Source organism: Leptidea sinapis, chromosome 29 (assembly GCF_905404315.1).
Source record: "Leptidea sinapis chromosome 29, ilLepSina1.1, whole genome shotgun sequence".
Classification (NCBI taxonomy): domain Eukaryota; kingdom Metazoa; phylum Arthropoda; class Insecta; order Lepidoptera; family Pieridae; genus Leptidea; species Leptidea sinapis.
The window spans coordinates 5,438,872-5,461,314 of NC_066293.1; the positions used below are offsets into that span (position 1 = coordinate 5,438,872).

A 22,443-nucleotide genomic window follows, 5' to 3' on the forward strand; every position below is an offset into this window, starting at 1 on the left:
GACACAAACACAAACATACATGCACACTAACATTTACACTACTTACACACATACATACATACAATCATAAACACATACATACACACTTACATACATTACACTAAACATCACCACACTCGCCGGCGAGTGTGTTCTTCTCATCTTTTCATCTTCATTTTCATTTTCATTCTCTCTCCTTCCCACAAGCACACAGCCGGTCTGAGGTTCGAGTCTCCTTAGGAGACGCCCCGCGACTGTTGTTGCGTAGTCTTTGCGGCCTCCACGGCCCACGTCCTACTTCGCTGTGAAAGCCAGGGCTGCTAACAGCACAGAGGAGGTTTTAGCCGGTATGGGGCGACACTCGAGTCCGACATATTACGCCCCGGAATACGTAACTGTATTTCCTCCTCTCAAAAAAAAAAAAAGTGATACTTACTTTTGAAGGCCAGTGTAGTATAAAACAACTAAGGCTTCGTTAAATTAAGGTGAATGAGGTCTTATTCTGTGTCCATTTACATAATATAATGTTGTTATGAACAGTTCTCCCGGCGAGGTGCCGACCATTAATAGTACATATACTGCCTAACGCAAGCGAGAAACTGTGGTCCAGCATGTTGTCCATCCATTGGTGAATGTGTTCCTTTTCAAATTTTAACTTATTGAGATGATGAGAGGGTTGTAGCAAAGGGCGTTTACTGTTATAAGGTACATTTGAAGCGATTAAACGACCCCCCACGCGAATCAAATTATCTGCGTCCATGAAGGGTGCGAGTGAAACAATATTAGACCTTGTACTTAAGGACTTCCGTTTATAGAAAGTAAGACACATTCAACCGGAAAAGATTGCTGCTGTGCCTTACGGCATAAAAGATGAAAAGAAGATTGCAGTTCCTAGAGGCTAAGAGCGCGTAAACGTCTTAATTATTTAGGGTTCTGTAAATTATACACCTCAAAGTAATGGAGTCGCGGAGAAAATGAACAGAACATTATACAATAATGCACGTACTCAATGAATAGAAACACAATTACCTAAACATTTGTGGCGCAAAGCTATCATGTTTTCGGTTTATCAATTAAATAGATTTCCCTCATCAAGAATATTAATTATTATCAAAAAGTCGGGCAGTTTTACTTTCTAGAAGAGGAAAATTTAATGAAAGATCTAGAGAGAAAAAAAAGATATAATTTCAATGGATATCGTTTATGGGTAAAAAAATGAACCCTTAAATCAATGATATGTGCCAGCATTTATAATTAGAAGGCTTAATAATGAAGTGCATAAAAAATATCTGGAAGGAATTCAAACAGGAAAAGGAAAAGTCTAAACATTGAGGAAAGCATTATATGGTCTTAAGATCCACTGGGAGCAGTGAAACAACTGAGAATGTTGTGGAGAAAGGCTGTTATATATAACAGTTAAGGTAAATGTATGTCAGCAAACAGAGCATGGCCTTTAAGGGCCCTGTAAACGGTCAAATTATTTGTCAAATATTTGTTTGACAAACGTGTTTGTCAAATTTTTTGAAAGTGTGCGAGCTTGTTTGACGTGTTTGTCAAACAATGGAAATGTTTGACCTGTTTGATGGAAATTTTGATTGACGGTGTGTTTGGCAAACCTGTTTGATAGTGTGCAACGGTGTTTGTCAAATAATATCTCAGTTATCGCCTTGAAACCATGGAGAACACAACTGCGGTAATCAATAACGGCAACATGTCTGAAAAAGAATTTCTTTTGGAATTTATCTCCGTATATCGCGACATGCCGATGCTGTGGAGAATAAAACCAAAAGATTATATGGATAAACACAAGAGAATGAATGCGATCAAAAAAATGACGGAGTTATTGAAAGTGTCTCGCGGGAACATCACTGAAGAAGATGTTAAAAAAAAAAAATATTTTACGAACAACTTTCAAGCGTGAAAATAATAAGGTGAAAAAATCTATGCTTTCTGGATCTGGTACTGATGAACTCTATGTACCTTCATTATGGTACTACAAAGAGCTTGAATTTCTACAAGACCAAGTGGAGGAAGAATCGGGGATCAGTTCAATAACAGGACAAACGGTAAATAGTAGCAATGTTTATTTTATTTTAATTCCACAAGTACAACATATACAGTTACTTACTCTAAACATTTGTAATTTTTTCATTTTCAAATAAGAATTCATTTTCAAAAGAATATTTTTATAAACAACTTGTTACAAATAGGTACAACATAATATTTTAACCTAACCAATAATAATATTTTAACTTAACCAATCCATACTAATATTATAAATGCGAAAGTAACTCTGTCTGTCTGTCTGTCTGTTCCTCTTTCACGCCTAAACGGCTGAACGGATTTTGATGAAATTTGGTATGGTGATAGATGATAACCTAGAAATGGTCATAGGCTATAAATAACGGCTGAACGGATTTTGATGAAATTTGGTATGGTGATAGATGATAACCTAGAAATGGTCATAGGCTGTAAATAATCACGCCATCGTTCTTAGGGGGTAGGCAGTAGGCAGACAGATCTTGATGAAATTTAGTAAGGTAAATACTAATTGATGAAATTTAGCGAGCGAAGAGGCGGTGCGGCGCGAGGGGAGGGCCGTGCCCAACTGTGCCTACCCAAGCGGGCAGACGCACGAGGGCAGACGTCGTCGTCGCACGTATGCGAATATTGAAATATTGCGTTACGAAACTATTCGTTGCGTATTTTTGGTTAGGTTTGTCAGGTGCATAGTTGTTTAGGTTCAATACGTTATTGATTGATTTAGATATTTAGGTTATAAGTAAAAAGGTTTGCTTTATCGAAGTTTTTATAAAAAATTGTCTTACGTTGTAGTTTTTAAAACTACCGATTTTAAAAATCTTTAATTATTGTTTTATTGTTTTCGATATGCCACGCAAACGTAAATCCAATCTAAGCCGTAGTTCTAGCAGAGCTCGAACTGCAAAAGTTGCTAGAAGCCAAGAATCTGAAGAGCAGACTCAGACGCGTCAGATGTTAGATTCTCAGCGTCATGCGACTCAAAGAGCTTCTGAGACCTATACGCAGACTCAAGCCCGTAGGACCTTAGATGCTGAGCGCCACGCATCTCAAAGGGCCTCTGAGACGTTTACACAGACTCAAGCCCGTCAGGCCCTAGATGCTGAACGCCACGCATCTCAAAGAGCCTCTGAGACGTTTACGCAGACTGAGACCCGTCAGGCCCTGGATGCTGAACGCCACGCATCTCAAAGGGCCTCTGAGACCTATACGCAGACTCAAGCCCGACAAACCTTAGATGCTGAGCGCCACGCATTTCAAAGGGCCTCTGAGACGTTTACGCAGACTCAGGCCCGTCAGACCCTGGATGCTGAACGCCACGCATCTCAAAGAGCTGCTGAGACAGTGGAACAGACTCAGACACGTCGAGTTTTAGATGCCGAACGTCACGCGCAATTGATTGCGGCAGAGACTGACGAAGATTCACAAAGACAACGTCTTTTAAATGCTGAACGGCAGGCAGAAAGAAGACGTACGTTTTCAATGAGTACGTGGGAGGCATTTAATGGTGCCGCTTTTGAGTATGACCCTTTGATCGACTATGTTAATCACCGATTGGTTATTATTGGGAGAATGGATAAAAAATGCAGATATTGTGAAGCACTGAAATGGAAAGAAGAAACTCCAGGTATGTGCTGTTCTGGTGGAAAGGTTAAAATTCCATTACTTGGCGAGCCAGAGGAACCTCTTAAATCTTTACTTTTATACGACAGTAACGAATCGCGCCGGTTTTTAAGCAGGATTAGAAAGTATAATTCTTGCTTTCAGATGACGTCATTTGGTGTAGATAAGGAGGTCGTAATGCCTGGATTTTCACCTACTTTTACCATCCAAGGACAGGTGTATCACAGGATTGGTTCCTTACTTCCCGCAAATAATGAACAACCAAAGTTTTTGCAACTTTATTTCATGGGCGATGAAAAAAACGAAGCTGATCGCAGGTGTCAAAATATACAAGGAATCGAAAGGGATACTGTTTTAAAAATCCAGAGAATGTTGCATGAACATAATCGCCTTATCAATACTTTCAAAACAGCACTAGAAAGAATGCCGGGAGAGGATTATAGGTTGGTGATGCACCCCGATCGCACACCAAGTGGGGAACATGAAAGGCGGTATAATGCACCGTTAATAAATGAAGTCGCAGCCTTGGTTACAGGCGAACAGTTTGCTTTCCGTGATATAGTTTTACAGGCCCGAGATGACACATTAACCAGGGTGCCTGATACTCATAAATTTTATGATGCGTTGCAATATCCGATCATATTTAGTAAGGGACAAGAGGGGTACCACTTTCAAGTTCCTCAAATTAATCCTGTAACAGGTCTTCCCTTGCATAACAAAAAGGTTTCATGCATGGATTTTTATGCCTACAACATGATGATACGAGAAAACAACTTTAACATTGTACAAAGATGCAAGCAACTGGCCAATCAGGTTTACGTTGACATGTATGTTAAAGTTGAAAGCGAGAGGTTACGGTACATATCATTAAATCAAACTAAACTAAGAGCAGAGAATTACATACATCTTCAAGACGCTGTGGCAAATGACGCTAATTTAAATCCAAATAACTTAGGTCGTATGGTCATTTTACCATCTTCATTTGTAAATAGCCCGCGGTACTTACACGAATATACTCAGGACGCGTTTGTTTATGTGCGTACACATGGTCGCCCTGACTTATTCGTCACCTTTACTTGCAACCCAGCCTGGCCCGAAATAGTCAATCAGTTGATGCCGGGGCAAAGCGCAATAGATAGACATGATGTAGTCGCAAGAGTTTTTAGACTAAAAGTTAAAAAACTAATGGATGTGATGAATAAAGGCCGAGTGTTCAGAGAAGCGCGCTGCTTTATGTACTCTGTCGAATGGCAGAAACGTGGACTGCCACATGTCCATATATTATTGTGGTTAAAAGATAACTTACGACCCGATCAAATAGATAACATAATCAGCGCTGAAATACCGGATCCTAACATTGACAAGACTCTCCATGACATTATTGTAAAAAATATGATTCACGGTCCATGCGGACCCGAAAATCCACAGTGCCACTGCATGAAAGACGGAAAATGCACAAAAAAATTTCCTCGCAAGTTAGTGAAAGAGACCGTTCACAACGACCACGGATACCCGCAGTATCGTAGAAGAGCGCCAGCAGACGGAGGTCGAACAGCAACCGTGAAGCTCCGAAATGGTAGCTACGTTACGGTTGATAATAGTTGGGTAGTCCCCTATTCACCAATTTTATCAAAAATGTTTAACGCCCACATAAATGTTGAGGCATGTAGTTCAGTACGCGCCATCAAATATATTTGCAAATATATAAACAAGGGTAGTGATCAAGCTATTTTCAATTTTAGAAATACTGATCTTGCGAATCCCGTAGATGAGGTACAAACTTATCAGTCTGGTCGGTATGTCAGCAGCAACGAAGCCGTGTGGCGTCTGTTAGCATTTCCGTTGCACGAAAGGCATCCCACCGTGACACATCTCAGCGTGCATTTAGAAAATGGTGAACGCGTTTATTTTAATACTTGGGATGCAAGTAGGAAAACTTGGAAACGCCGCATTCAAGGCACTTCAGTTCACGATTGGCCTGGCGTCAAATCTGGAGATGCTTTAGGATGAGTTTATACAGTTCATGTTAGTAACATGGAATGTTTTTGTCTACGCATGCTTTTACACCATGTGCGCGGACCTACCTCTTTCAATGATCTAAAAAAATACAACACACAAGATTATCCTACATTTCGAGAGGCATGTGAGGCAAGAGGATTACTGGAGAATGACAACCATTGGGATGTGACACTGGAAGAAGCTGCTCAATGTAGATCAGCAGGCAAGATGAGAGAGCTATTTGCTGTATTAGTAGCGACATGTGGTCTTTCAAATCCTCAACAATTGTGGGATAAATACAAAAATGATATGACCGACGATATATTGCACAGATTACAAGAGCAAAATCCCAATGTCACGTACAGTGATTTAATTTACAATGAGGGTCTGACAAAAATTGAAGACCAGGTTAAAACAATTTCTGGAAAGGATTTATCAGATTATGGAATGATCAGACCACAGAGAACCGAGGAAATCAGTAGCGATTTAATACGGGAACTAGATTACGATACTGCTTCCTTACAACAACAATTGACAGAGTCTGTTCCACGTTTGATCCCAGAACAAAGGTTAGTATTTGACAATGTTTTCAAAAAAATCGAAGATGGCGAAGGTGGTTTGTTATTTTTGGATGCTCCCGGAGGCACGGGAAAAACCTTTCTTTTAAACTTGCTTTTAGCGCAAATCCGAAAAGATAAAGGAATTGCTGTAGCAGTTGCCTCTTCCGGAATAGCCGCCACTCTGCTCAATGGTGGTCGAACGGCACATTCGGTGCTTAAACTGCCATTAAACTTAGCCCATGAAGAAATGCCAGTCTGTAATATAAGTAAAAACAGCGAGCGTGGACGTATGTTGCAGCAATGTAAATTATTAGTTTGGGATGAGTGTACTATGTCCCATAAAAGAGCAATTGAAGCTCTAGATCGGACTTTGAAAGACATCAAGAGTAATCCAAATATCATGGGGGGGATGGTGGTACTTTTAGCGGGCGATTTTAGACAGACTTTGCCGGTTATCACTAAAGGCACCCCTGCAGATGAAATAAATGCGTTTAAAAGCGTCAACGTTATGGGTGCACGTAAAAACGTTTAGTCTGTCTACAAATATGAGAGTGCAACTACACAATGATGTACAATCTGGACAATATGCTGCTGCTCTTCTTAAAATTGGAGAAGATCGTATGGCAAAGGATGGTAATGGCATGATTACATTGGATCGTGAATTCTGCAATGTTGTGCATAATCCAGATGATCTAAATAACTTCGTCTATAGCGAACTGCTAACTAATATGAGGAATAGAGACTGGTTATGTGAAAGAGCAATTTTAGCGCCGACGAATGAAATGGTGGGACAGATAAACGAGCAAATTATGTCACGCGTGGAAGGTGATATTGTTGAGTTTCTCTCTGTAGACACTGTAATGGATACTGAACAAGTAACATCATACCCTGTAGAATTTCTTAATTCTTTAGAACTGTCGGGAGTACCTTCACACAAACTGAGGCTGAAAGTAGGCGTTCCTGTCCTTTTAATGCGGAATTTAGATGCACCAAGACTGTGTAATGGCACACGGTTGCAAGTGACACACCTCGGTCGCAATATTGTAAAAGCAATCATTATGACTGGAATGGCAAAAGGAGAGAACGTTTTAATCCCCCGTATACCCATAATTCCGACAGATTTGCCATTCCAGTTTAAGAGATTACAGTTTCCGCTGAAAATCGCATTCACTATGACGATAAATAAAGCTCAGGGGCAAACATTAAAAGTAGCCGGCATTAATTTAGAAAAGAGTTGTTTTTCTCACGGACAATTATACGTGGCTTGCTCACGTGTTTCAAGTCCACAGAATCTCCATGTGTTGGCCAGAGAGGGAAAAACAAAGAACATAGTTTACAAAAATGTACTACAGTAATAAGGCCTCTTATTTTTAGCTTCCTACATTATTATACTACTTACATTAAGTTAGTACTTCCTACGCAGATGATGTTACGGATGTCACACTGTCTAACATCGGGGGTTGGCAGGTAGGTAGTTAGTAGTATTTTAAACCGATTTACATTATTTACTTTTTATATTTACTAAGGAAACATTCGGAGCTATCCATTATGTAGCTTAGGTTGCTTTTGAACAAATTTTGATGTGAAGTTGAGGACTGGAACACGATAGTGGGACATTGTTGCAGGGGGACTTATAGCCGGGAGAAAACAAAAAACTTATGCGGACGAAGTCGCGGGTAAAAGCTAGTTAATAAATATTTTTTATTTTCACAAGTACAGCAAATACGATTACCTATTCTAAACATTTGTTTTGCCATGGAATAGCACCCGTTGAATTAAAATATTCACAAAAATCATCTCTCACTTCTTTTGCTAATGTAGCGCTATTTCCAGCCCGTGTACGTTCGATATTCAACAATTGATTTGACTCATTTCTCCAAGATCCTTGTATGACAGTCCCTGTAACACAATCTTCCATGTCTAATTCTCCATTCCTAATGTAGTTTTTTTGTTTCATTAGTAAATTGTGTAAATGACAACACGCCATTACTACAATTTTAGCTTTTGTAGGAGATAATTTGATGGGTTTTTGGAGAATCTTAAAACGACTCGCAAGAATGCCGAAAACATTTTCAATTATTCGCCGAGCACAGGATAAACGATAATTGAAAATCCTTCTGTTATCATTTAATAATAATAATAATAATAAAAAAAATTATTGCCTTGAACTTAATTTAAGTATACAATATCAGCTTATTACAAAACATACATTAAGACAAAAGGGAGTAGGCTCAGCTTATACTGCCTGAAATAATATTTTCATGCAGCGCTGGTTTTCAGCCATTCCCATCTCCCTAAGGTGTAAGGTGGGATACATAGTAAAGAGGGCAAACTAATAACGATTACAATGCAGATCTAAACTTTTTCTAAATGTATCAACCTCTGTATAAATTATGAGTGTATTTGTGAGTGTGAGTGCGTGTTGTATAAATATATGAGTGTGTGTCAATGTGTCAGTTTAAATGTAATATGAAACGAGTTGCAAATGTTATGGTTTAATCATGAAAAATATTTATATAAGGGAAGTTCTTTCCATACAGAATAATTAAAATTTTCAGCTTCCTGTTGTTTTTTTAACAATGCCATTTTATATTTACCCTTAAACTGATTTATATTTTTTATCATTCTAAGAGGTGGTGGCAAATCATTCCAAATACGGGAAGCCATGAATTTGAAACTGGATCTATATCTTGTTGTTTTGTAGTATGGTATATTTAATAAGTTTTGAGAGGCAAAACGTGTACATATTAAATTAGAACTTCGGCTCCAGGACAATTTTTCAAATAAATATTCAGGGCGCTTGTTATAGATAATTCTCTTTATACTACAGGCATAATGCAATTCTCTCCTAGCTTTCATATTAAGTATTCGTTTGTTGTTTAAATATGGAGTTATATAGCCTCTGTTTGGAACATGAAAGGAGAATCGAATACATGCATTTTGTACCCGCTGCACTGCTCTCTCCAATTTATAACTAAGTCTGGGACCATATGTTGTACTGCAGTGGTTGAATTGGGAGAGGACAAGTGACTCAGTCAATGAAGTACGTAGATCCTCTTTTAGGTATGGCCTTATTTTATATAGTGTTTATAGTTTATAGAAAGCAGTTCTTATTTTATTGTTAACATGCTCCATAAATTTTTGCTCGCCGTCTAATACCAGGCCCAAATTACGTGCAGTTTTGACATATTCTACTGGTATATCATTTATTTTTACTTTTTCGTTGCAGTTACATATATATTTAATTTGGGTTTTTTGTTCCAAGGGCTAACATCTGTGATTTAGCTGGATTAAGTGACAGCGAGTTTTTTTTTGACCAATTGTAGATATTTTCTAAGTCCTGATTTATTTTACGTATAGCGTCTTTGACATCCTTGCCTTTGAAAGAGTAATACAGTTGCGTGTCATCAGCGTAGAGGTGGTACTTACAATTTTTTATATATTTGGGGAGGTCAGCAGTAAAAGTGGAGAAAATTATCGGGCTTAGCAGAGAGCCCTGTGGGACATCTCTTATCACAGGCAGCAACGAAGAAAGAAGTTTTTTACCAGTTTTGTCTTCAATTTCCACCATTTGGCTTCTACCGGTCAGGAACGTTTCAAACCAACAGCATGTATTTTTGGTGAAACCATAGTGTTTTAGTTTTGACAGCAGTATTTCTGAAGGGATACAGTCGAAGGCTCTAGAATAGTCTAGCAAAACTAGTATACTACTATATCCCATATCCGATGCTTCTGTCAAATCATCAGTGATATGTAGAAGGGCTGTTTCTGTGCCGTGACCCTTACGAAACCCAGATTGATATTTTGGTATTACTTTTATACTGTCGAGATAAGCAACCACTTGATCTAGGACTACTTTTTCTAAACATTTGGATAGTACGGGTAAAATAGAAATTGGTCGTAAATCATTTAGTCCATTAACAGTTGTTTTTTTTGGTATAGGTTTAACAAGTGCGTTTTTCCAACAAGAAGGGAATTTATGGGTTAATATTGACGTGTTAATGATATTTGTTATTATAGGCAGAGTAACTTCAACGGTAAGTAAAATCATGTCAATGTCGAATTTATCAACACCCATAGCTTTAGTTTTGATAGCCTTTAAAATATTAAGGACTACCTGCTCTGATGTAATTTTCAGTTCAAATGCTTGTTGTATACTGTCTTTTTCGTTTGTCGTAATTTCTATATCTTCTTTGTTGTATGGGGGTAGATTTAAAAAATGAGCGTTTATTTCATTTGGGTCTTTAAGGTGGTCCGGTAAAGAGGTGTTGACTGATTTAGTAATCGTAGTAATATTTTTTATATTTTTCCACAAGAGGGCTGGTTTGTGAATATTGTTATTAATAGAGTGTTCAAAAAATGCTTTTTTTTCTCGTTCCTTAGTAGCTGTAACAAGATTCCTGAGGGTACGATAGTATGTTTTTGAGGTATCAGATTTAGTAATGTTTGCTTTCTTTAGAGCTATATCTCTCAGGTTCATCATAATTTTTAAACTGTCTGTGATCCATGGCTTAGGTGGGCCTCTTAGAACTGATCTCTTAATTGGGGCATGAAGGTCGAATAATGTTAAGATATGATCGTTAAAAGTATCAACCATATGATCTACATCATTGAAGCTGTTAAGGTCAGATTTGAATAAAGTCAGATCCATATTATGGAGATATCGTTTGAACTTAAACGTTTTGTTAAGCCTTGGTTTCTTAATATTAAAATATGTCAACACCATCGCGTGATCGCTTAGGTCTCTGTTATGAATTATATCAACTTTCTGACATTTGGATGGAGTGTCAGTTAAGATAATGTCAATCAATGTTTCCGAGTTATCCGTAACCCTAGTCGGATCCTTAACTATTTGATGTAAATTATGTTGATAGCAAAAAGATAATAAATCTCTTACCTGTGGCAGATCTTCATTGAGGAGATTGATATTGAGGTCACCGAGAAGACAGCTATAGTTGCAGTGCCCCATCAGGTTTACTGATTCACTAATGTTATCTATCGCATCACGGACGCTGACACTCTCGGGTCTATAAGCTGTACCGATAGCCATAATAGCACCTGGTAATTGAACTTCCAGCCATAACTGCTCGAGAGCAGTGCTTGGAAGTTGTTTAATGCGAGCGACTATCCCTTTTCTGATAAAGAAACCAACTCCACCACCTCTCCTTTGACGGGTTCGAGCCTTGTGAATAAATCTGTAGTTGGTCACCGATGGCACAAGAGCTTCTTCCCCTTCTTTTATCCACGTTTCATTGAGCGCAAGGATATCTGGTTCATACTTTAATAAACTTATCAATAACTCATCCGTCCCTGTATTCAATGATCTTGCATTTAATAAACCTATTTTCAAACATTTTTTTTAAGGGTTAGCCATTAGGAATTTTTAAATGAACTACTTTAATAAACAATGTGCAACTAATATTTAACATTTGTGTATGTTTATATGAATATGTGTTTAAGAGTTCTGTGTGTTTAGTGTGAGTTCTGTTTAGAGTGTGAGCATTATTTGTACTACGTTGTGTAGAAAAAGTATGAAATAACAGAAGGTTGCACATTATAAAAATATAAGCTTTAAATGTAAGTTTAAAATAAGAATGATAGGAAAATAAAGGCTCAAATATTAAGATTTTCCAAAAACCCGGAATAAATCACTCTCCTCACGTATCCTGAAACATTCTTTTCCTTGCTCTTGCCGTACATAAATTTTACCGTCGCGTGTCCATACATATTTAAATTTTAGTTCGCTGGCTAATAAGCGGGCTTTCTGAAATAAGTATCGGTTGTGTCCGCTGAGACGTTCATTTATATAGAGAGAGCGTGTAGGGCCTGGAAGCTGCAGGCCTTCGGTGTTAGGGCCACGGCGAACGCGGGCGGCGGTTAGCAACGCGTCCCTAGTCTCACGGCGTGTAAGACGCACGATAAGCGGTCGTGGTCTATACGGTTTGTCTTTCTCTTCTGGACGCCTGGGCCCGACTCGCTCTACGTTGACAATATCTTTCTCATTGATACTGATGCCTATTTTATGTGCAACGGTCTTTATAATATGCATTGCACTTTCGTTTTGAACTTCCGGACACCCAGAGATTTCAATATCGTTTGCTAATAATGTTTGCTCTTGTTCGAATATTTTTATACTGAGCTTCTGTATTTTGTTCTCCAAAACTGACAAATCGGTCGATTTTTCTAATTGCGACACTCGATCTTCAAGCTGTTGAATACGGGAGTTTTGCGCCTTAATGGTGTCCGTCAAATTAATAATAGCGTCCTTAATGCCAGTAATTTGTGAGTTAAATAGCTCACTCATGTGTAGTTCAGTTCTTCCATTATTGAGAACTCTGCTGTAGTATCCGTAGTTGTAGACCGAGCTGATGGATTTTTTACACGCAACGTGACATTTTCATTCTCTGTATTTTTTTGAGTACGCTTAGATCATTCACACTTGTTCGTTACATGTTGCCGGACTTCGTCCATTGTTGTGTCAATGTTTCGAACTGGAGTATTGCTATTGCCTCTTTTTGGTATTTTATTAAGGCACTCAGGGCAGTTCCATTTATCCTTACGTTGCATCAAACAATACAGTTTGTACGTCACGTTGGCACAATCCAAGTCGTATTGTCCTTTACATGTTAAACACTGTAAATATTCTATCTTAGGTACGGCATTTCGGCATCCAGCGCATTTCGGGGGTGAGTTCATCGTGAAAAAGACCAGGCAGTAAAATTCCTTTTTGCTATTTTAATGCCTAGGTAATATATTTTTAAGCTATGTATTCAAAAGATTTATAAACAACATTTTAAATATAATATTATGTTGACAAGCTAGATGGCAATAGTATGTTTTATTTTAAGAATTTAAAATTACTTAGCATATAGCAATTAACAAATACAGATACTTAATAAAATAATTTATATTGTTCACACTACAAAAAGTACTTCTCTTATAATCTCCTTCAATCAGGTGGCTGTAATGTAATGTTGTGTAGGTATATTACAACAAGTCACTTAGCTTTTGAAGGATGATGCAATAGTTCCGAGCACAAGATCACTAAATTTTAACTGCACTTTTTACTATATTTAACAAATATCAAGTTTTGCTAACACTATATATGTTTTATTTTAGCTTAAACTATATTTATTAACTTAATTCACTCCTATATGTGCACTTTTTCTATTAATTTTAATTTTTAAACACTAAGTCAATGTTTACACTCGCTTAGCGCCCTCTAGTCCCTTCGCCGATTTAAAACCTGCTTATTGTAGGGCTTCATAAAATTTGGAAGAAGCTGGAAAGCTTCATCGCCTACAAATACAAATGGCATTTTTTTATTAAAGTTTGGCAATTCCTGTGGCTCTGGAATCTGCAACTGGTTGTTCTCAAACATATTCCAAAATTTTGTATTTTTAAGTACTCCTCCATCTGACACTCTACCATTTGTACCGACATCAATCATGATAAATTCATAATTTGCATTAGCTATAGCCATAAGCACTATGCTGTGTGTTCCCTTATAATTATAATAATAGGAACCGGAATGCTCAGGTTTTTGTAAAGTGATATGCTTTCCGTCTACAGCTCCAATGCAATTATCAAAGTTCCATGAATTTCCAAATTGTCGTGCCAATATTTTCCAACTTTCTTGTGTTTTGGGTATCTGAAACATAAAAATACTTATTATTATTATGTAATATGTTTATATTTATTGTTTTGGTTTCTAGGAATCATCATCAAAACTACCAACATCAACATCAACACAATCACCTTTGCCACCTTCAGCATCTATTAGTCCTGTACAAATAAAAAAGAAGAAAAAGGAGGACTTGCAACATGACTTAATGACATTAGCCAGGGATCATTTCAAAAAACCTGAAAATGAATATCAAGTGATGGCAAGAAACTGGGTCTTTAAACTAGAGCGCATGTCTGGAGAACAAAGAAGACTGGCAGAAAAATTCATAAACGAAATACTCTTTGAAGGAGAAGAAGGAAACCTTCATAGACATTCAGTAGTTATTAATCCGTCTCAGCCAGCACTCGCTTGGAACACTCCATCACCTATTCCGTACACCCCATGAGCAATCATATCTGTCCAATACGGAGCAACCTGTGATGATTCATATTTCAGACTCGCAAACAAATGAAAATAATCCAACCGAACCTGAAGATGATACAGCAGCCAAATTTATAAACAATTTTTATTCTCTTTAAATTATATATTTTGTAATTTTGAAATAAAAATCTTACCTGAATATTGCTTAATTTTTCATTTATTGCCTCATAAGTTTCAATGATAATGCCGCTGAGTGTACGAGGTGCAATGCAGGCTTGAAATTTTAGGTCTTCAAAATCGGCGCCACTAGCCAGGTACCTCAAGGTTATAGATAATCTTTGAGAAGCTGGTATAGATTTACGCATAACAGTATCCTGTTTTGCTATGCAAGGACTTAGCAATGTTAATAAATCTTCAAAATATGTTTTATGGTCCATGCGCAGGAAGTTTGCATAGTCATTTGGTTCTGTGAGCACTATTTCCCGTAAAAAATTTTCGTGCGTATATTTATCCCGTAATTTCAACCACTCTCTAGACAATCGACGACCTTTTTTCTTTTTCTTCATACATAGTGCTAGTGTCAATGCCAAAAACGCCTTATCTGTATTATTACTCATTGTTATATACGACAGAAGATGATAACAACACACGAACGTCAAGGAGAAAACTGAAATATGGGCAAATTTATTTGATCTATTGGTTTGATCGTATGCGCTTTTGTTTGATGAAAACATGAAGTTTGACAAACAAATTTGACCGTCTACAGGGCCCTTTACCTAATGAATGCCGAGCAAAATGTCAAATTAAGGGTCACCGCACACGGGCCACCGGCCACAACCACAAAACGCCGCCACTGGCATATTATTTCCTGTAATTTTCATACATTTTATATGGACTCGCCGCACACGGTTGGCGCCGGTGGCGGCCACACGCTACAAATCGTCGCAGCTTGCTTCTTGTGGCTCGCACCGGCCACTAAACGCCGACACAAAAAGCCGCCACACGCCACTCGCGCGATTCGTACGTCGACGGTAACGCACGCACGTAGTCTGTGGTTCATATAGGTAGATAAATATGGATATAGAATTATTTATATCAGAGATACAATCCTGTCCTGCGATTTGGGATTCAAAAATTGATAGTTATAGTAATAGAGGAGAAAAAGTGAAGGCCTGGGAAGAAATCTGCGAATTGTTTGTGGGAAATTTTTTGAATAAAACTGCCAAAGAAAAGAACATTGAAGGTAAGTTTAATAAAATAATATAAAACCATATATTTATATTCTATTTTCTTGCCACGGTATTGCTCCTTCATTCATAAAATAATCTTTTAACGTATCTCTTGCACTAGACGCTCGTATTACTGGCCAGCCTGTATTTTGTATATTTTCGAGTCCCACTATTTTCAAAGTGTGACGAAAATTGAAACCACCCTTTTTGCGAATAAAGTTGTACAAAATGCAACAAGCTTTCACAATGTCTTCTGAGAAATGAACAGAAGTGTTTAATGGGCGATGTAATATTCTCCATTTGTTTGCTAGTACGCCGAAGGTACACTCAATGCAACGTCTGGCACGGCTTAACCTATAATTGAAAACTTTTTTGTCTAAGTCCAAATATTTTCCACCATATGGCCTCATCATATTTTCACTGAGGCCAAATGCTTCATCACCAACAAATGTAAAGTTCAATGGTTGTCGATTACCGACCTGTCGTGGTGAGGGGATATTTAATGTCTTTCTGTGTATTTTATTACACAGTTCACTTTCTCTAAATATTGTAGAATCAGATGCTTTACCGTATGCCCCAACATCCACGAACGTAAAAAGTAAATTCGAGTTGCAAGTTGCTAGAAGTACTATTGAAAAAAAAAATTTATAGTTAAAGTACAAGGAGCCGGTATCGAATGGATGAATAATTCTTATATGTTTCCCATCTATGGCACCTAAACAATTAGGAAAATTAGTATTTTGAAGAAATGTGCTTTTTGTGACAGTTGGAGTGACAGTTCTTACTTCCCAGTTAACTTGATTTTAAAATTATTTAAAACAACTAAACCATTAAAAAACTTGTAAATATTATGAATTGTTATCGAATCTAAGTCCTGAAGTGTTATCTTTTTAAAATACTGTGTTTTTGTGAAATAAAAAGTGAATAAAGAAAACAGTAGTCGATCGGCTGATTGATACAAGTAGTCAAGTACCCTCAAGGTTTGAAAGTTGAATTTCAATTAATTTAACTTCTATAAAATTTTAAAGTGTTTGTCCTGGGAACTTTATTTTGTGCAAATTCATTTTGAAATATCTTTAAAAAATACAAACGAAATATTATTACTTTGATAAATTAATAATAGTGAAGTTTGCTACGTACTGCCATCTATTGAATTCTTTGCAAACTGTTTGAAATTGGATCGAGTGCTTATGCGTTTCTAATTAAATATAATATACATAATGACGAACAAATGCAACACGTGTGGCAAATTCTTCGCCAGCACAGATGGCGCTAGGTGTAGTAAGTGTAATGTTACGTATCACAAACAATGCAATAAATTAAGCCCAGATGCAAAAACCAATAAGCAGTGGATGTGCAAGACGTGTAAGCCCAAGCCTTGCAGACCGGTAGACGTTGACCGTGACCGAGATGAAGACGTGGACATCTACTTGGATACAGAGCAGCGGGAATCATCCTCGCTAGTACGAGAAATTAGACTCCTACGTACCGAAATATCAAGTTTCAGAGACGATATGACTCGACTGTCGGCAATAGTCAGTGAATTCAGTTCGAGACTCGAAAGTATCGAGGACCGTGTTACTAAACTAGAGGAGAATTCCCCCGCAATACGAGTGCAAGAATATATTGTACAGAATGAAGAGCTCACAAGTCCGATAAACGAACTCAAGAAAAAATAAATGATTCTGAGCAAGACAAATTATTGAACGACATCGAGATAACAGGTATACCGGAGAGCAATAATGAAAATGTTACGCATATTGTTATCACCCTGGCGCACAAAGTTGGCTTGACTTTGTCTGACTGCGATATTGTTAACGCGGCGCGGCGCGGCCCTCGGCGCCCGGCGGAGGAGGGGGGCACTGCGCGATCTCGTCCGATTGTGGTCAGCCTCACTCGCCGTCACATACGAGACGAGCTGCTTCGCGCTGCGAGAGTGCGGAGGGGTGCTGACACGTCCGGGACCGCAATTGCAGGCCAAACGCGACGGTTTTATATTAATGAACATTTAACCTACGACAACCGCAAGCTGTTCCATCTTGCGCGTGAGCAACTAGGTCGTAATAAAAAATGGCGTTTCGTTTGGACAAAGGGTGGACGAATTTTTGCTAGACGAGATAGCTCATCCAAACCGTACCTGATTCAGACTGAACAGGACTTAAAAAGGATTTTGTCTAGTTACATTATTGGTCTTTGGCAATATACTGTGTCATAAATTGTTTTTAAAAACTATTTTGTTTGGATATTTATACAAACCTAATTTTTCGTATTGTAATTTTGTGAAAATCTGTTTTGTAAGTGTAATTAATTTGTTTTGGTTTACTTATTTTGCTTGTTTTTTCTATCAGCTAAGATGTTTGTTTGTTGACTGTTTACGATACTCTTATTTTTTTCGGTATTCTTATATATCATCACGCGGAACCAATCCGTGTAGCAATAGGACTCATTCTTATAAATGTTGTAAAATCACAAAAATATGTTATTTTACCTGTATACATAGCTGCACACGTATATATATATTCATAAAATGTGGCACTTATTTATTGAAAAGTATATACAATGATTTATTATGTATTATATTACTATTTACTAACGCAAGCCATATCATATTCATTAATAATTATAATTTAGTATGTTTATTATTATATTATGTTATTCTTATGCATTATAATTTTCTAAATATTATCAATGCCTTATAAAAATAAATTAAAAATTGGATTCCTCAACCCAGGCTAACTCGGTACTAAGCATGACGAGTTTATGGTGGCCATGCGGCGCCACAACGTTGATCTGATGGCCCTCAATGAGAACTGGTTGCGGGCGGGGCAGGACGCTCGTGCGCCTGAACTCGCGGACTACAGGCTGAGGCACACGCCGCGCCCACACAGTGTTCGCTCGCGCGGGGGTGGCGTTGGCTATTACATTAGGAAAGGTCTGACAGCGCGGGTCTTGCAACACCCAGTTACGTCCACGGTAGAACAGATGTGGCTCAGGCTCGTCATGCAAGGTAAAACGGTGGTTGTAGGCACGGCGTACCGACCGCCGTGGTTGGATCCTGATTTATTTTTTAGTGCACTAACGGAAACCATAGGCTCATTTGTGTGGACAGATAACTTAATTTTAATAGGAGATTTCAACATAAATGTTCTTGACCGTAAGCACACCAACTATAGAAAATTTAAATTGTTCCTTAACACTTTCAACCTAACACAGCACGTTTCTGAACCCACGCATTTTACTGCTCAGTCGGAGACCCTTATTGATTGTGTTTGTACTAATGTTTCCGTAACAGACTTAATAATAGACTACATTGAGTCGCTCAGTAATCACGCCTTTATAACATGTAGTCTCAACATACCGAGAGATAAAATACAACCCAAATGTATTACATTCAGGCCCTTACGAAATATTGACATTGACTCATTTAACCACTCATTAGACAACATTAATTGGAACAATTCATTACTAATATATAATGTACATGACATTGTATCTTATCTGACCTTTTATATAATATCCTTATTTGACTTTTATGCACCCAAAAAAACAATAACAACAAAAAACAAGCGATATCCATGGATCACTTATAATATGGAAATGATAATGAAGTGTCGCGACGTAGCTCATATCTTGGCTAAAAATTCGAAACTTGACGTGAATGTGGAGAAGTACAAACAATTAAAAAAATATGTAACACACGTCTTGGAAAGAGAAAAACAAGCGTACTTCAGGTACATACATAAACGCTAATGCTCGCAGACCTAAGAAAATGTGGAAACATATAAAGGACCAGGTAAGATTAAAACCTAAGCATGACACAGTACTTCCCTCTCACCTCAGCAATCCCGAAGACATAAATACCCATTTTCTTAACATTCCAGGTACTAACAAAATAACGCTTGCAACCCCAACATATGTTGAGTCCCATCGCCATGGCAAAGCGGTCTTTAAATTTGAACACGTGGACGAAAACATGGTTTTACAAGCAATTAAAGAAATGAAATCACAGGCTATTGGATTGGACGATGTATCTCTTGATATGCTACTCCTTACCTTGTCACATACTCTGCCCATATTAACACATATTATTAATACCTCGTTTCAGTCTAGTACCTTTCCTGATCTCTGGCGCCACGCACTAGTGCGACCCTTACCCAAAAAAGATAAGGCCCAGGAAGAGGGTAAGGCCGCAATGCTAGTACTCCTTGATTATTCTCGGGCATTCGATACCGTTGATATATCATTATTAATTTCGAAATTAGTGTACTACGGATTGAGTCCGGAGGCTATACAATGGTTCAGTAGCTATTTAAATAACAGAACCCAAACAGTTGGGAGTCAATAATGATGCCGGCAGTTATAAATTATCTAGTTGTGCTACTATTAACAGAGGAATTCCCCAGGGATCAATTCTAGGACCTCTGCTGTTTAATTTGTATAGTGCAGATATAATCTGCAACATAAAAAATACGCGCTATCATATGTATGCTGACGATATCCAATTGTATATCTCTTTTAAACCCAAGGACACGTTACATGCAACAAATCTGTTAAATTCCGACCTGGATCAAATTTGCAGTTGGTCAGATCGACAATTTTAAATCCTTCGAAAACAAAATTTATGATAATTGGCACCCCTATGTCTGTGAAAACGACTGAGCAGTACAATCCGAAGGTCATGATCAGCAACACGGACATTGAGCGGGTTCACGAGGCGCGTAACTTAGGTCTCATAATTGACGAAAACATGCGCTTTGAAAAATATATAAGCCAAGTAATAGCAAATTGTTTTTCTATAAAAAGTAAGTAAGTCTATACTTAAAGTAATATATAAGATTCGAAAATAAGAAAGAAGAAAGTACAGAACTTCGAGTTAAATTATGTGAAGCACTTGTACTATCAAAGCTCAATTACTGTGACGTGGTGTATGGGCCAAGATTACTATACAAAACAAAATGTGCCATCCAACGAGTGCAAAATGCGTGCGTTCGATTCTGTTGGAATATACCACCCAGGCAGTATATCACTCCATATTTAAAAGAAGCCATATTACTTAATATGGAAGGTCGGAGATGTCTGCACTTAGCAACGTTACTTTTCGGTATCGTAAATAATAAAACACCTTTTTTTACTTATTTAAAAAACTTGTATGGCTAGGGCAACGCAGTGCAAGTAATATAAAAACTAGATCTGCCTCGCAGATATTAGCAGTGCCCCGGCATCACTTAACAGCGTTCAGGAGTAGTTTTCGATACAATGCTACTAAGTGCTGGAACAATTTACCGCCACCAATCAGACAACTGAAAAATATTCAAAATTTTAGATTTAAATATAAAAAACTATTTTAGATTCTTTATATAATAATTAATCTTGATATGCAATGTATCTTATAGTAAATATAGACTAACACAATTCTGTATCCTTATTATGTGTATTTAATGTTTACCAATATATTATCTATATCTCATTTTTTATACTAATGTACCTTGTGCCACCTTTAATATAAGTATTATGTATATTTGCTTAAAAACTATAATATGATTTAATATTAGTTAAAAATTTTATTTATAATTCTAACTTTATAACTCTATAAATTTACATGTACATGAAAAAAATTACAATGGGAAAGCTACAACAGCTGTTTACTCCAAATGTCACGAGGGGCTGCTGAAAACCAGTGTTGTGTTGGTGTCTTCTGCACTGACCAACAATATACTGAGTCAGCTCCTTTTAGCAGGGAATCACGCGCCGCACAGTTATTTAATATTTTGTTTTTGTTTATATTTTAATAATTTTTGTTACATTTAATTTAATTTTTTATTTCTTTAAGATTTTTACTGTAAATTGAAGGTGTGTGTTTTACTGTTAATAAAGTGTTTCTATTCTTTTTTAAATCCGCTGGCAATTTCATTCCACATGTCTGTCGTAACTCGTAACGTGGTATATTGTTGCGTGCGTGTGTGTGAGTCAGTCGTGTAAACGCGACTTACCGCTAGTATATTGTTGTCTCTTTTCATTTCGCATTGTTTTCTCTTTTTGTGACCTCGCCCACGAAGGATCGGCCAAATAATAACAAGAGCCAGTACTAGTTTCGACTTGAGTGCAAACGTAGGTATTTACAACTAATTTGTTGCGTTGCGATTATTAAAAGTTAACGTAGGGGCCTTGAGACTTAGTGTTTTTAACTATTTTATCAGAATAAGTGGGCCACCTTGTTTGAGTGCTAAAAAAGTAAGACTTACCATTATCACAGTGAGTGGGAAGAGGAATTCTTTTTTCGTTATGGTTAAGGATAAATGTGTGTGCCTAATCTGTAACTCAAGTGTCGCATTACCGAAAAGAGCTAATGTTGAAAGGCATTTTAAAACTACACATTCCAAATACGCCACCGATTTTGCATTTCGCAGTGAAAACCGAAAGATAAAAGTACGTGAATTAAAAAGCAGTTTAAACGCACAACAATCTTTTTTTACAAAACCAGATTCGAAATCAAAAGCTGCAACACTGGCGTCATTTGCTGTTACAGAAATACCAATAAAACGAAAGAAACCTTTCGAAGATGGAGAAATAATCAAGGAAGCCAAGATAGCTGGAGAAGCACTTTTTAATAACTTTAAAAACAAAAAAAAAAATTGCAGCAATAAATGATATTTCACTTTCACGGAACACAGTAATGCGACGCAGTGAAGCCTTAAGTGAAAATTTGGAACAATTACTTAATGAAGACTTGCAGAAATGTTATTTCTTGTCGCTACAGTTTGATGAATTCACCGTTGTAACCGACATTGCTGAATTGTGCGTTTTCGTGCGCCTATTTTTTGAAGACATGACAACAAAAGAAGAATTATTGACAATAATTCCATTGAAGGGGCAAACCAGAGGTGAAGATATTTACAGATCTTTTAAGAGTTTTGTAGAAAATACTGCATTTCCGATACACAAACTAGTTGCTATCACGACAGATGGA

General features: G+C 37.4%; 1 long non-coding RNA gene across 1 annotated transcript; it reads left to right on the forward strand.

Annotated features, from left to right (window-relative positions):
* The first annotated feature begins 1,912 nt into the window (after nucleotides 1-1,912).
* LOC126973660 (uncharacterized) lies at nucleotides 1,913-14,446 on the forward strand. The gene is made up of 2 exons (XR_007731402.1): nucleotides 1,913-2,045; nucleotides 13,916-14,446. It is a non-coding gene; the product is annotated as an uncharacterized LOC126973660 (long non-coding RNA).
* Nucleotides 14,447-22,443: the final 7,997 nt, after the last annotated feature.